This window comes from Hipposideros armiger, unplaced genomic scaffold, assembly GCF_001890085.2.
Source record: "Hipposideros armiger isolate ML-2016 unplaced genomic scaffold, ASM189008v1 scaffold_363, whole genome shotgun sequence".
Classification (NCBI taxonomy): domain Eukaryota; kingdom Metazoa; phylum Chordata; class Mammalia; order Chiroptera; family Hipposideridae; genus Hipposideros; species Hipposideros armiger.
In genome coordinates, this window is record NW_017731713.1 from 162,187 (window position 1) to 179,181 (window position 16,995).

Consider the following 16,995-nt stretch of genomic DNA (forward strand, 5'->3'; position numbering starts at 1 on the left):
TTGTTATTTTGTTGTTTTCAGTTTTATATACCACATATCAGTGAAATCATATGGTTCTCGAGTTTTTCTGTCTGACTTATTTCGCTTAGCATTATAATCTAAAGATTTATCCATGTTGCTGCAAATGCCACTATTTCATCTTTTCTTATGGCAGAATAGTATTCCGTTGTGTATATATACCACAACTTCTTTATACAATCATCTATCAAAGGATACTTTGGTTGTTTCCATGCCTGGGCCACTGTAAATAAAGTGCAATGAACATCAGAGTGCATATATCTTTACGGATAAATGTTTACAGATTTTTGGGGTAGATACCCATGAGAGGGATTGCTAGGTAATTCTATTTTTAATTTTTTGAGGAATGTCCACACTGCCTTCCATAGCGACTGCACCAATCTGCATTCCCACCAACAGTGTATGAGGGTTCCTTTTACTCCACAGCTTCGCCAACACTTGCTATTATTTGTCTTGTTAATGATAGCCATTCTAACAGGTGTGAGGTGCTATCCAATTGTGGTTTTTATTTGCATTTATCTGATGATTAGTGATGTTGAGCATTTTTTTATATGTCTGTTGGTCATCTGTATGTCCTCTTTGGAGAAATGTCTATTCAGATCCTCTGCCCATTTTTTAATTAGATTGTTTTTGTTGTTGTTGTTGTTGTTGAGTTGTTTGAGTTGCTTATATGTTTTGGATATTTTGGATATCAGTGGTGCTTTTTGCAAAAATCTTCTCCCATTTGGTTGGTTGGCTTTATTTTGTCAATGGTTTCTTTTGCTGTGCAGAAGCTTTTTAATTTGATAGAGTGTCATTCATTTATTTTAGCTTTTACTTCCCTTGCCTTTGAGGTCAAATTCACAAAATGTTCTTTGAACCCAAGGTGTATAAGTTTAGTACCTATGTTTTCTTCTATGCAGTTTATTGTTTCACGTCTTATGTTTAGGTCTTTAACATTTTGAGTTAATTTTGGTACAATTGCTTCCACTTGGCTTTTCCCAACGTAACAAGCCTTACTTCAGAGGTCAGGGAACAAACGTGGGGATTATGTCAGCTGATAAGTACATGTATTGAGTTACACACTTTGAAACTGGGGAAACAACCACAGAATGGGTTCGAGAATCCACTGGACCCACTGTGAGAAGGACCTGAGTAAAACTTCACTGATCATCTGACCTCATGAAGGCCCTTCTCTGACTAGTGGACCACAATGATGTTTTGAGTCTCCTGAAATTAGTGTCAGTAGTCCCCTAGATAATATGATATCCTTTTCTCCAATGTAGTTACTCTGGTAAAAAGTCATAGGTCTTATGAGGAAAGGCTGGGAGAAGGATTAATAGTATGAATTCTCAGTATTATACAGGGGTCTTCCTCAAGGGAATCTGGCCTCCCCTTCGTTCAAAGGATTCTGGGTTGGTAAACTGGCTCAACTTTGGGAATTGACTGAGGGACTGTAACTCCATTTTTATGATCCAAGTTCACTTGACCTAGAACTTTTCTGCTTATACAGATCAAGCGAGAATTTCATCGACTTCCTATCTATGTTATTTCTAGGAACACCATGACTAACTTTCCAATGCCATAATTTTGCATGAGTCAGGCTATTCTGATCGCTGCTTTGACTATTGTCCATTATGATATCCACACCCACTTTGTCTTTGGTGATGGAGTGCTGCCACCTGGCCCCTGTCACCCTTGGACCCAATTACTCCCATTCCATTTAGTTTTTTCAATTGAGCGGCTGTAGTTTCCACTGTAAGGTCTAACCCACAGGGAAGAGTGGATATGGAGTTATTTCAAGGATGCTGGGCCTTTCTTCACAAGTTTATTTCTGAAAATATTAGTGAAAGATATATGGTCTGGACCCTCCCAGTGTGGATGGGTATGTTTTAAATGACAAATCCACTATAGCAATCCAACCTCCTTCTACCTTTCAATCCCTTCCTCTACATTAAACCAAGGCAGCCCAGGAATTTCCGCTTCACCCAAGGTGGGGCATCTTTTGGTCTATGTTTCAGCCGACAAATTAAACAAACTATTAGAGCCCTTTCTAGCTCCTCAAGCTGCAACATTAAATGCAGAATCTCTGCCGAGTGGGCCCGTATCGATAAAGTTGGCCTGATCCAACTTTATGCACCTTTCTCCATTATCCCACACCCTTCGTATCCACTCCCAAACAAGTTCCCTGGATTTCTGCTTGCATAAATTAGAAAAGTCAAGTAGTTCTGAACTGCAGCAAACCTCCTCGTGAGTCACACTTTTTACCTTATCTTTAGGGTCCTATGGGGACGTGAGACTAGTTATAGATATTGAAGCACAAGGGATGGTGGAGGTAGGTCCAGGGGACAGCCAGCATGGTCTTGCATGACATCTGCCTTAGAGGTGGTCAATGCTGTTTCCTCAGTCAATGTGGGGCTAATCCCTTCAGATGAGTGGGGAGGCCTCTACCACTGAGTGTGAAGATGCCTTCACCGCTGGAGTGGGGAGACCTCTTCTACTGGCAAAAAAGACTCCTCATAATTTGGGGGCTCACTTGTTCCCAGCTTCATCAGAGTCTTCCAACAAGTTCCTTTCATTTATAGAACCCCGTTCTTTCCCAGTCAATATCCTCACTTTAACAGCAGACATCCTATGAGGCTGGGGCTCAACTTATATTTCAGCCAATTGCAGGATGAGGTTCTGTTTTTGATTTTCAGAAGTTTAGGTTCTGCAGCTACAAGAGAGTGGGGTCTCCTAGGGCACTCCTACAAGCTTTTGGATCGTTTACGCAGCACTTCAGCTGGGAGTTCAAATCCCTGAGTTCATGTTCTTTTACCACTTTGTCCAGCAACATTAGGAGCAACTGACCAATGTCTTTATACATCTTAGATTTAAAAAAACAAAACAACAACACTTGAAAGTATACTATGTAACTTAGCTCCTTGCTGCTTATAAGTGGTTAGTTAGGTATATCCATTCTAGATATTTTGTGTATCTCTATAAACAGTTCACATCATGTACTATCAGTGCTCTTCATGTTACTACAGACTCAAAGGGTCTGCTTGCCAGCACACATGCAAGCCAAAAAACAAACAAACAAACAAAAAATCAGAAGATTGTAGTAAAGAAAGTAAAGGTTTATTTAAGGAGTTGGCACCAAGCCTAGAGACACAGGTGAGCTAGTGCTCTCAAAAACCTGGCTCCCTGATGGCCCCTAGTGGCTACGTTATGTAAGGAAAAAATCATTAATCGTGGTTGCTATAGGAGATGGGACTGTGGGCTCTACTGGTTGGTGGGGCTAAGGAAGGAAGCAACTGATGGTGTCTTCAGGTCCTGGTGCCTGTCATGGCATTGTTCTGTGTGGATCCCAGGGGATGCTGTCTGTCGTGGGGCCACACCTCTTTCATGAATTCAGAGACAAAGCATAACCGAGGCCAAGGTGTGACCTTTGCTTAACTAAAACCTTATTCTAGTTTGGGGTTTGGTGTGATTCTATCTTGTTCATGGTTGATAGACCTGAGGCTTTATTCTTTAGTGAGTTTCACACTGACCAGAACCTAATGTCCTCAGGGCTTAATGATTAAAAGGAGCGGACATACAGTATATGTACAGACAGGAGGATCTGGGGAACGAATGCAGGTGAGCCATAGGTCTATCTGGCTAAACAAAGTGAGCTTGGATTACAGCAGAATGCATGCTAAAGAGATCAAGTTCATGAGTGGTTTCATTTATTACTGGAAATAAAATTATTAACACCATTAAATCTAAACAGATTAGAGAACCAATTCCAGAAACCCTCAAAACCAATTCAGAAAACTCATCCTTAAAATGTTTTTTTCTGTAAAACTATCCTCAGACCCTTTTCACGAAGATGGCGCCAAAAGCGAAGAAGGAAGCCCCTGCCCCTCTGAAAGCCGAAGCCAAAGCAAAGGCTTTGAAGGCAAAGAAAGCAGTCCTGAAAGGCGTCCACAGCCACACAAAAAAAGAAGATCCGCACGTCACCCACCTTCCGAAGGCCCAAGACGCTGCGGCTCTGAAGGCAGCCTAAATATCCTCGGAAGAGCGCCCCCAGAAGAAACAAGCTTGACCACTATTCCATCATCAAGTTCCCCCTAACTAAAGAGTCAGCCATGAAGAAGATAGAAGACAACAACACACTGGTGTTCATTGTGGATGTCCAGGCCAACAAGCACCAGATCAAACAGGCTGTGAAGAAGCTCTATGACATTGACAGGGCCAAGGTCAACACCCTGATCAGGCCTAATGGAGAGAAGAAAGCATATGTTTGGCTGGCTCCTGTCTATGATGCTTTGGATGTTGCCAACAAAATTGGAATCATCTAAACTGAGTCCAGCTGGCTAATTCTAAATATAATTTTTTGTTGTTGTACATGTTTCTTTGTGTTGATTTCTGGTTGTGCTGGGGGGAGTCCATACTGTGGTATATACTCATACACAATAAATAATGGGGTTTAAAAAAAAACAAACAAACTATTCTCAGTTCCAAAATCTGTATTAGTCAGCATTCTCCAGAGAAACAGAACAAATAGGAAATATAAGTACATAGAAGGAGATTTATTAAGAGGGGTTGGCTCTCATGATATGGTGGCTGAGAAGTTCCATAAGCTGCTATCAGCCAGCTGGAGACCCAGGAAAGCGGGTGGCGGTGTTCCTGTCCACACCCTGAGGCCTGAGAACCAGGGGAGCTAATATGTAAGTCCCAGGTCAACTCCAGTGGCTCAAGAGCTAGGAGCAGTGATGTGCAAAAGCAGAAGAGGGATGTGCCAGCTCAGCCAGGGGGGGTGAATTCGTCCTTTCTGGCCTTTTTTTTCTATTCAGGCTCTCGATGGATTACATGATGCCTACCCACCTTGGTGAGGATGACCTTCTTGATTGAGTCTACAAATTCAAATGCTGATCTCTTTCAGAAGCATCCTCACAGACGCGCCCAGAAATAATGTTTTACCAGCTATCAGAGTATCTCTTAGCCCAGTCAAGTTGACACAGAAAAACCATCACACCGTCTATTAAGTTTTTGGTAGTAGCCTTCTCTTGCAAGTGTGAAATAGTAACATTAACATCTAGTTCATTGATAATTGTTAAGTTATTAACGTTATCAAATCTATAAAAACTAGTTTTCCTAAATCTTCTAAGTTTGATTTTGCCCTCCAATCTTATCTGCCATTGAAAAACTGATTTCATTTTTACCATATCTAGAAGTATTAGTATCGTTAAATGTACACAAAACATCATATAAACAAGCAACCTTGGCTATCACTGAAAAACTTTAAACTGGTAGAACCAAACTGGTTTCTTATCTAACTGAAATATTAAGAATTTTTGTTGTTATTGTTGTTCGTGTTTTGTAATTCAAATGCCTTTGACAAAATTTTCCCTCTCCATAAGCATCATGCCTTTCTATGTAAAAATGTGAGTTTATGATCAGCTTCCATATTATTTCTTGATCATAAAACTAATCTCTAATTCAATGTATTAGCATTTACTTAATTCACAAATTTTAACATTCTATTAAGCATTCTGTTTATTTAAAATGACATTTTATGCAGAGTAAGACTTTTTTGATAAACAAAGTAGTGTGTTGATCTGCATTTTGGTGCCAGCTCCATATTTAAGGAACTTTTCCAGAATGTTTTCTGTCATAAATATTGTGCTCTCTGACCATACTCCTACACAAAGCTTGATTTCCAAACTACATTGGTTAACCACTCATAGTGTTATATGGTTCACATCGAGTCATTTTAAGTCAACAATGAAAAAAAAATTCCATCTATGAATATCATGTTGGAAATTTTGTGCGCTAAGAGTCAGCATGTTAACAGTATTGGCAAATTAGCCTAGTTGCAATTAAAAACACTCTGCTAGCTTTAATTGTTCTGTGAATTGGTCTTTATATCATCACTCAGTCCCTGAATACACAATATCGTTGGAAAGTGGTATTTGATTGACCTCATATCACAGATTCTGCCAAGCAAATATCATTTTGTCAAGCAAATATCTTTAATACCACATTTCACTAATGTGCCAGCAATTGTATGTTTTGTTTAGTCTCAGCAACTTAAAGTGCTGTTTTACAAGAAGCCCACATAGCACTAATATTTACATGTAAAATGTTGAACATCTGTTTCTGTCAGCTTTTTAATTCAATAGTCTTTTTTACAAACAACTTTTTGGTTTTGAGCATATTTATTTATATGTTTTATGTAAATATCTCTTAAGTTTTGATGGTTCTATTCCTAAATTATCCAATATATCCCCACAAAAAAACATATTGTGGTTTTTGCACATTCCTACCAATTATGGTTAAAAACACTGATCTCAGTACACTAGGAACTATACTTCTAAGAAAAATGAGTGTGAACTTGGTTTTCAGCTCTTCTTAATGACTTCTATCACCATTATTTGGTGTACAACTACTATGCCATTCCCAGAAGGTACATGTCCTCTTAACATGCCCAGTGCAAAGTAGGGTCAAACATAAATAATGCAAATTTTGTTGTCTTAAGGTAACATAATGTTAAACAATAATTTGAAAAGCAAGTATCATTAGAAATGTAAATGCTTCTAAAAAATAACAAATTATAAAACCATGCAAAAGCTTACATTTTCTCAAAATTTTACATTCACTTGGGTTACAGTGCACAAACTAACCTTAAAATGTCACATGTTGCAATGTGGCCCAACTACACATTAGCAGCATGCATCTTATACCTATATGACTCACCACACCCTAATTGTTTTATACTCTGAGCAGAAACAATCTCAATGATCACAAACCCGGACAACCTTGCAATGTCCAATTGCTGCAAACATTCTGAAATGCTTATTCTCGGTGCTTAAGCTTATCTTGCCCAAAAACAGTAACTGAAGAGTTTTCCACTGGCTTTAGTCAATGAGATTACACTTTGAGTACCGAAGTCTAGAAGGCGAAAGAAGCATTAAAATGATGATGATGAGGAGGAGGATGAGGATGATAATGCAAATGTATGTAGTTACAGATTTTTACATGGCTATAAAAAAATTAGGGTTAAATGAACAAATAAAATAGGAATCCTATTTACATCAAAGGGCAAGGAAAATCCTTTCCAAGGAAGGATGAATAAAAGAGGGAAGCCTTGTAGAGAAATTGAGGAGGTATCAAATTGCATAGAATCCAGGAACTGAAAGCGAGGCCAGAGTGGTGTGGGTTGTGAGACAGCAGAAAGTCCTAGGAAATAAGCCAGGTGAAGGAGGCAACCCCAGAGCCTGCAGGGCACTCTATAATATGGTAATGAATCTGAATTTTTCTTAAAGGCTATAAGATGGCTTTAAAAAGAACACAGGCTGTGGTTGTGGGTGTGGTATAATTAGATTTGCAGCTAACAGGTCAGATTGGAAACTCTGAAGGAGCTTGGGACCCAAAGTTAGTCTGGGTGTAGAGAGTAGGGCTGAGAAAGAGGCCGAAGATGAGGCCTCCTTATTTTTGGCTGTTTTCTGTGCTTGTGTGTGCCTCGTTGTGCTTATAGCATATTTTAGGAAATCAGTAAATATCTTTCAATGAATTAATGAATGGATTTATTTTGTATACTGTACAAAAGTATAACTTTTTTCCTAATACTGAATTTTCTAGTAGAAATAAGAATTTAAAGTTTATCAATCATTCATGGTGTTCCTGAGAAAGTATACAAATCATTGTATTCAATTAAATTATAAAACAAAGTTCTGATGGTGCTGCCCATCTTCAAGTCACCTTTAAGAATTGCTCACAGTGATATAATATTATTGTTGATACTTAAAAGCTGAGCCAGCTCTTCTTAGATTCTTATAGGATGATGTAGATAAAATATAGGAATAAATATCTGTGCTAGATTGCTTTACTGCGGTTATTCATTCTTCCTTTCTTGTAAAGGAATTATATGCTGTTGCTCACTGTCAGAGTTCAAGGGGCTCATTATGGAAGGGCGAATATTCCCTACTCTATTGACATTGAACTTGACCATGTAATGTGCTTTGGTCAATAAAATATAAATGGACATGCTATACCCTGCATTTTAGAGAAGATCTTTAAGAGGTACTAATAAATTTTGCCAATCCATTTGTGTCTGTTTCCTGTCTGGGTCCTGGGATGGAAATATATGGGTAAAGGTTGTAGTTGATCTTGGCCTACATGTACCTTGAACAAGAAATAATTGCTGTTTTACTGTTGTAAACCACAGAGATTTTATGGTTGGTTGTTCCCTCAGCTAATCTGTTATAATAATCTCTACAGCTTGGCTAAATGAATTTACTATGTATGGCAGAGACATCATCGCTGTTTGTTCCTTGCTGAGTTTTCAGTGCCTGTACAGTGCTAACATATAGTTAAAACTCAATAGGCTTGGATAAATTAATATAATGGTGAATTTAATGAGTTAAACAAGAGGATAGCCATCTTCATTACAGGGCACATTTTGAAACTCAAAACAAGAAAAAAATAGAAAAGAAGGTTAGACATAGAATGGGGTTTCATTGAGAAAAGCCAGGAATATTAAATCAGTCATCTTTGATGCAGTGAAAAAGAATTAACAGTTGTTGATCTTTAATTATTCTTCAGCTCACTTCATTTTGTCTTCTTCCTCAACTAGTCTCCCAAATGTCCTCCCAATACAAATATTTAATAAAGTTTCTTCTTTCTTGTCACTGGATCAGCTTGCAAACATGTTGACCAAGCACTCTTTTTGAAACACCTTCTCACTCCTAAAATGAGAGTATTCATGGGTTTCTACTCACCTCTCTGTCCTTTTCAGGAATTAAGTGTTGACATTACTCACACCTTCTTCCTAAGCCCTCTTTCTTCAGACTCCATAGTTAATTCTTGGATGATTTCATCGTCAATCACAGCTTCAGTTACTACCTAATCAAGGATAACTGACACAATTACATCTCTAATGTTCATCTCTAGGCTGAGCTTTTGCCCTGTAGAACCAACCCAAAGGTGTCTTTGACATCTGCAATTAGATTTTCTCCCCCAAGATAGGGAGTAAAGTCAAAGGTATGAAATGCTTCTGAGAGGTTTCATAAGATGAGAAACAAAACATACCCATGAATTTAGCTACCAAGCATTAGCATGAGTTGTTTTGGTGAAATGATAGAGGTAAAGCTCAAATAGGAATAAGATGAGCAATTAACTACTGATAAGGAACTTGAAAGAGAAAATAGGAAAAACCTTGGTGAAGTTTGCAATGGAATAGAGAGGAAAGTTGGAGTTTCAGGAGAAAGTGAATATTTTTAGAGTCATATACATTTCACATTTGTGTGATTGGCAGCAGAATGTAAATGCTACAATATATCTTTTATAAGAGGCAAGTCATATATTTGAGGAATAATAATCATAATATTGGCATGCATTTTAGATTTTTTCCCCCCAAGTTCATGCTAAAAACAAGATCTTGCCAATTTGTAAAAGCAAAATCCCTAGAGAGTCAATTATTATTTATGTGTGTAATATACTGGTGGCCATACTCTTTACCTGGAAATAAACATCTAAATTGATATACTTGAGGTTTTGCTAGGTATCATGGTTAATGTTTTGTGTCAACTAGGCTCATTTTTTGTGTGGACTAGGCTTTGGTGCCCAGTTGGCTGGACATTTAGGAAGGGAAGGCCACGAAAGGGCAAGCATGAACAGGACCTAGTTGTCCACAGGCTGCTGTAATTTCCTACCCCCCAGGGAAGACTGAAGCCTTCTTTTATAGATTTTCTAAATGATTAAGTTACACCCCACCCAAGAATAATCTCCCTAATTTATAGCAGTTGATTATAAACATTCATTAATCTGCAAAATCCCTGCATAGCATCATCAAGATCAGTATTTGAATAACTGAGAGGAGCTATGTTCGTTACAAAATGGCTGCTGCTTGCCTTTGATCCAGCCCCTCCCATACGAGACAGTCTCTTATAGTCCATCTTATTCAGAACCATACTAGAAAGGGAATGCTGGGGAATGTAGTTTAGTCAAGCCAAGTTTTTATATCGTCAGCATATCATAGAGAACAGGAAGAGAAGCAGGTATGCCACTTAGGATAAATATCAAAAAACTCAAGAGATTCTGGTGACAGAGTGGGAAAATGTTAGAAGATAGGGAAGTGTCAGGGATGGGCTGGAATAGTAAATGTAAATTTTGGTGGCCTCAAGCCTACAGGGTGGTGACACCAGGAACATTAGAAGGTAGGGAATAGTTAGGCTTCTCTCCAGGAGCTCAGAACGTTCTGGGGCCCACTTGAAGGGTGGGACAAGGTTTTTTTTTTTGTTTTGTTTTGTTTTTTTGTTTTTTTTTAGGAAGCTTCCTAGAACCTTTCTAACTTTTCTCCAACAAGACTTCCAGCTTCAGCTCTTAGCACTAACTACTGATTTCCAGTGTGTTTAAGCTGATTAAGACAATGCCTTGTACACAGTTCTCAGTGAATATGTTATTACTACCTTCAAGGCACCAAATAGTTATACTCAGGCTTTCTTTTTCAAGTAAGTTATTAGTGGTTCAGCTTCTGTAGCAAAGGTCATACTTTTATTCCTCTTTAAATTGAAACATTAAAACTTTTAAATTGTTGAGAAGCTAGAATGCATTAAGGTCACAGTTTTGGATCCAAAAAAATTGAGTTTGAAACACAAAACTGCAGGCTTTTATGGCTGGGCAATCTTGGATAATGTATTTACTCTCTTAGCATTATCTGTCACAGGGTACTTTCGAAGTAAAAGAAAATCTTATTTACAAGTTTCCAATTAATGTTACTTTGTCTTTTCTCTGAAATCATGTGAATAGATGGCCCTTGGAGGGCCATGTCTTCCACTCCTTTGACAGCACTGAAGAGATGGCTCAGTGGGGCTAAGGCCCTCGGCAGGAAAAAAGACTGAGTCCAGCTCCTGAAGTTCTTCTTTCTAATCAGGCACCTTCCCCCATCTTTAAAGCTCCCCTTTGGCACACAATCCGCTAAGGTTCTCTCCTCAGTCTTTATGGATGAAGAGACTTATGGTTTCAAGCTTCGTCTAACAGTTGTTTTGTTCAGTTATGCCCTGCCTAACAACACATGGGATATTATGAGTCAGCAGGTTGTGTGCTCTCGGTACATCTCTGCTCATATGTTTTTACTAGATAAACAAATGTTGATATTAACTATATGGCTTTAATATCGGTGTGTGTCTGAAGCTGTGTGTATCTTCCTGCCTCTTTGCACAATATAATAATTTTTATTTTATTTTATATTACTGTGATTACTATTGCTTCAATGCATTTTCAGCTAATTAGCCAATACATAGAATATCTCCTATTGTTTTTAATTTAAGCTAATTTTATTTAAATAAAAGATAAACAAACATATTCTCCTGTAAAATTACTAAAATATAAAATGAATGTCCACTACGTGCATTTTTAATAGTTTATCTTTTAGAACAATGTTAGGTTCACAGCAAAGTTGAGTGGAAAATACAGAGAATTTCAATACCACCCTGCCTCTACAGAGGCCTAACCTCCCCCACTATCAACATCCCACAACACAGTGGTATATTTGTTACAATCAATGAATCTACATGGCACATCATTATCACCCTAAGTCTATAGTTTACCTTAGAGTTCACTTTTGGTGTTGTACATTCTATGGGTTTGGACAATTATAGAAGGACATATATCCACCATTGTATTGTAGTATCATACAGAATAGTTTCACTGCCCTAAAAATTCCCCGTGCTCTGCCTATTCATCCCCCCTTCCTCTTAAACCCTTGGCAAGTACTGATCTTTTTACTGCCTCCAGAGTTTTGCCTTTTCCAGAATGTCATATCGTTGGAATCTTATAGTATTTAACCTGATATTTTTACTCAATATTAGGCATTTAAGTTTCCCCCAGGTCTCTTCATGGCTTGATAGCCCCAATGTCCCATTGTCTGGATGCACCTCCATTTACTTATCTGGTCACCTATTGAAGGGCATCTTGGTTGTTTCCAAGTTTTGGCCATTATGAATAAATCTGCTATAAACATTCATATCCAGGTTTTTGGGTGGACATAAGTTTTCAACTCATTCGGTTAAATACCAAGAAGCACAATTGTTGGATCACCATCTACGTTTTATTATTAATTCAAAAAAGGCTTAGTAGTCTCTTAATTTTCTTACATATAGAACTTTAGTTTGACTAATACATTCATTTGATAATTATCAAAGTCTTCTAATAAATAGTGACTTCTTATCAAATTATCAAAAGAGAATGTAATGTGTTATAGAATATTGCATAGAACTTTTGTTTTAAACTGATATTAATTAATCTTTTGTAAAAAAAAAAGCATATGTTTTTATATATATATGGTACTGTGACTTGAAGGGAAATAAAAACATGCACAACCAATTACTGCATGCTGGCAATTTTCCAAGCATTTCCATACAAATAGATACAAAAGTTAAGTAGTTTTATTTGTCCTTTAGAAATGGAGAAACTCAGAAAGGTTGAATAATTTGTTCAAGTGACAACCCTGTAATTCCATCTGCCTGACTCCAGGTCTATGCTCTTTCCAGGACACAATATTCACAATTGTGAGGAAAGGAGATTTCTGCTTTATTAGTTTATCTCAGCTTATTTTCCACAAAGAGCTTTTAAATTACATAGCCCATGGGACTCTCACATCTGTGTGATTTTTCTCTGTGGAAGTTCAGGGTAGGGCTGCAAATGATTTCATAATACACAATTCCAGAATCTAAACCATATGGCGGTATTCTATGTTTGCACAAATAGATCATGCTATCTCCACACAACAGTAGCAGAACATGTGTAATTACATACTCACACAGTAGTTGTTACAGCAAGCACCCTTGCCCTCCACAAAGAAAACCATAACAGTGCAATTATTTAGAAATCTTATCTGACACCCATCTGCATTTTTTCTTATAACACAAAAAAAGTAGAATTATAAAAGTGTAGGTTTCTTGAGACTTAAAACTGTGCTTCAGATGCAAAGTATACTCATATTCATAATAATAAACATTATACTAGTTTTTTTTACAAATGAATAAATACACTATGTTTAAGAATGTCTCCTTAACAACACCCTGTAATTTATAGTTTCTTAAATGCTCAGCCAACATTTCTCTACTGCTACAGCAGTTAAATATGCTTCTTTAGGAAAAGCAAATGCTGCCATGCTCTTTCAATTTATAAGTTACGGCAGCGTTCAAATTTAGAGTCACTTGAATACATAATCCCTAATGTCAGAAATATTTGTTAAAATTCTTTCAATCTTAGCTAAGTAAAGGAAAAGATCTTCTCAGAAAAAATAAAGAAAATTTTCAGTACCCGTAGGTGTACTTAGACAAAGGAAGAGGACTCCCTCGAAAGACCCAACCCATGGCGTGACTCACTCAGCGAATGAAGCTTGACTGACCTCACCTGCAAAAGAGAAATGATAACTCACATCCAGCAGTGTCCTTCGTGAACGCAAATCACGAAGTAGGGGTTTCTTCCAACAACATGAGATTTTTTTTTCTCAATAGTCTGTTTTGTGCCAGAGATGAGTCATGGATATGAGAATAAATGGTCTTACCCAAGGAAGAGGACAAATCAATTTATCTTTAACATGTTTTCATGAGTAAATGAAATAGTACACTTATGAGTCAAATGTGATGGAATGAAGAATTTATCCAATGGATATTTTAATAAGACACCAAACATCGAATCCTCATATTATTTACCTAGAAAAGGTTATTTTTTTTCCCAAGGATATCAGCAGAATAGTAGCAAATTTGAATGCATTTGAAAGTTTTTACCCCAAGTTGGGTTTGTTTGCAGGAATATGTATGTATGTGTTTGGATAATGAATTAGTGGTAGATACATGAGCATGAGCAAAAAGTTTTTGCCTATTTATTAATAAGCTGTTCTTGATCATTTAAAATAATACATCACTACTAATATAGTATCATGTATTTGAGTAACATGCCATTCGGCACTAAAGTGAAAACAAATATTTTGAAATGAAATATTTAACCAAATAGTAATTCTGTGAATGTTGCATTATTTTCTTATGTGAGTATATGTATGTTTATAAAAAGACTTTGTATTTTAAATGGTCAAAATATTTTGAACAGTAATTTGATGATTTAATTGTAAAAGGTTCCAAAACATATGGATTACATTTCTCAGATCCATTACAATCCCACTGGGTTTTTAAATAGTGGGGAAAACCTCTAAAAAAAAATAGAAAGAAAGCAAAGCCAAAACATGTGAAACATAGCTTGAGCATTTCAACAAATTCCAAATTCAACAGTATTTGACCCTCCGAAGTATATAATTGACCTAAATCATAGGATTTCTGTACAAGTACATATTTTCTTTTTGTCGTTGTGTTACATGTCATCTATTAGGCATAATGACACCTAGTAATTTTTTTTCTCTCCATATTTTCTTCTACATAAGTGAACAATATGTTGAAGTAAACAATGGTATCCTAAAAGCACGTAAGGAATGGAGGGAGCTGATGCCTCAAACTTGATAGTCTCAGCTAATTAGGTGTTTGTTTCCTTCTTTTGTTTTTATTTTGCTTTTTGAAATATCTATTAAAGGGATGGATGGACTAGATAATAATTATTACTTAATTTTACCCTCTAATCTTTGTTCCTGAATTTAGTCACATGAGCTGGAAGTATTTTCATGAAGTATAATTGTGCAAGAGTATACATTTTAGATTCATGCTAGTTAAACCTATAATTTTAAAAAACGTTAACTTTGATTTGCAAAGGTCATTATTAGAATTTTAATCATACTTACCATGTAATACTCTTTACAGTTAAGAAAAGAGTGACAAATCCACCCAAGTTGCAAAAATGTTCCGGACTCCTTTAACAATATGTTGAAAATAGGGTAATTTTTCATAATTTCGGGGGAAAATGTGTTTATTTTGCTCTGAAGTTGAGAGATGATAAATTCTCCTTTATCTCCACTGCATTTCATCTGAGACAACTGTAGCTAGACATAAACTATCCAGCTTGCTGTGGTTTGCTTTCTTAAAACTTAAATCAATACCATTTTACATTCCTATAATCTTTGGGATACCCTCATTCTTTAGCTTCCAAGCTAATTTCTTGTCATATTTGATTCATCACTTTTCTTCATTTCCCTACTTCCAACCAGACTCAAGCCTGTCAGTGTTCCAGATTTGAGGGTTTATTATTTCCTTTACATTCCCTCTATTTTTAGTCTAGTCTAGATTATCATTTTATATGTAGATTATTTCTCGAGTACACTCCAAAAGCTGATTTACTCCCATTTTAGCTTCTGTCCAAGATTTTTTTTAAAGGTTTTATTGGGGAATTGGGGAAGGAAAACAGACAAGTTGCTGTCCTTTTGTTCTTCAGTCTAGTTGTGGAGGACGTTGCTTCACTGGCTCATGTTGGTATTATCATTGCGCTCTTCCTGTCTGAGGCACATTGGTCGCTGACCTCTGGATGGCCACTCACGGCAGCTCTTCCAAGATGTTTGTTTTCTTTTTATCACCTGAAATGTTATGTCTTACCTCTCAAAGGATTCAAACCTAATCATCTTTTAAGGCCAAACTTACATCACTTCTTATAACCCTAGTGATTAAGAGAAGCAGGAGGGAAATACTGCAATTTCATTTATTTTGTGAGACCTAAAATCATTTTATTTGCTTTATAATCCTTCTTTAAAGTTTAATATTATTTGACTAACTGTAACACATATCTATGCATTTAGGATTTGGCATTCATCTTTCTTTTTATATTTTCAGAACCTCTACTGTACAATTTGACATAGAATTCTACCATTTAGAATTTTTGTTTTTAATGTACAAATTGAAATGTGTGTAATAGTCCCTATCTAAAGGACTTAAAAGTAAGCTTGATCAACTAATAACAATTGTTGTCACAACCTAACAAGGTAAGAGCTTTGGCTGGTGGTGATAAATGTAAATCTGTTACTACCATCTGAGAAACACTTTGCTTTTGTTCTGCCCACATAATGATATCCTAAATCAAGAGTTTATCAAAGCTATTACTGGAAAGAATATCTAATTTATAATGTTTTATTTATTTCATCTTAATCTAAAGAGAAAAGAAACAGAGAGATTAAACATAAAGCCTCTAAATTTCTAAATGTTTGAAAAGACCTGGAATGTTTTAAAAATGATTTAGTAAAGCTTTAATAGCTATGTAAAAATATTCTCTACCACTCTTCTAAAACTTAAGACTCATAACTCTGGGATCCAGTGTACGTTTTATCAGGAACATTTAACTATTATATATGTATACCCTTCAGCAAAACCTCAAACTGGGGCACACAAATTTCTAGGATTCTAACAACACAACTTCAAAACTTCATTTTTTTCAATTTAAATTGGAAAACTATTACACTATTGCAAGTCATTGATAAAAACCCTGGTGGCATTATTATTATTATTATTATTATTATTATTATTATTTATTTTTAAGTAGAGGCCTCAGCCAGTCTGACATTAATCACAGAGGAACAAGAAAGGCTGATATTTTATTTAACAACATTAGCAAAGAAATTCTAGCAATAGCACTTTTTATCTGTTAAATACGGTTTTGTTTCTACATCTGTGCAAGAACCTCTAACAGACTTAAGAGGTTTAATTATTTGGACGGTTAAGTTTCTTCTAACTCTAAGTAAGATTCTTTGGTGTTCTGTTCATACCAAAATTCTTTTTAAAACTATAGAAACACAAAAGAACCAAACACACACACACACACATGCACACACACATTAAACTAAGAAACATTCGTCTTCTTCATCTATATGCTATTTCAAATATAGTAGAAGTAAGGTTCTTTCCAGACAGCAAACAACCAAACAAACAATGCTAGAAATTCTTCAAACAAATCCAGAAAGCAAATGAAATCTGAAGACAAAAGAGTCTATTAAGAAATCAGGGTAGGGGCTGGCTGAGTTGGTCAGTTGGTTAAGAGCTCACTCGAGTTTGAGCTCTGAGCAACAGTGGTTCAAGTCCCGGCCCGAGCTGAGCAGCC

At 36.5% G+C, this 16,995-nt stretch overlaps 1 pseudogene; it reads left to right on the forward strand.

Moving 5' to 3' along the window:
- The first annotated feature begins 3,850 nt into the window (after window positions 1-3,850).
- On the forward strand, window positions 3,851-4,322 carry LOC109393089 (60S ribosomal protein L23a pseudogene; annotated as a pseudogene).
- Window positions 4,323-16,995: the final 12,673 nt, after the last annotated feature.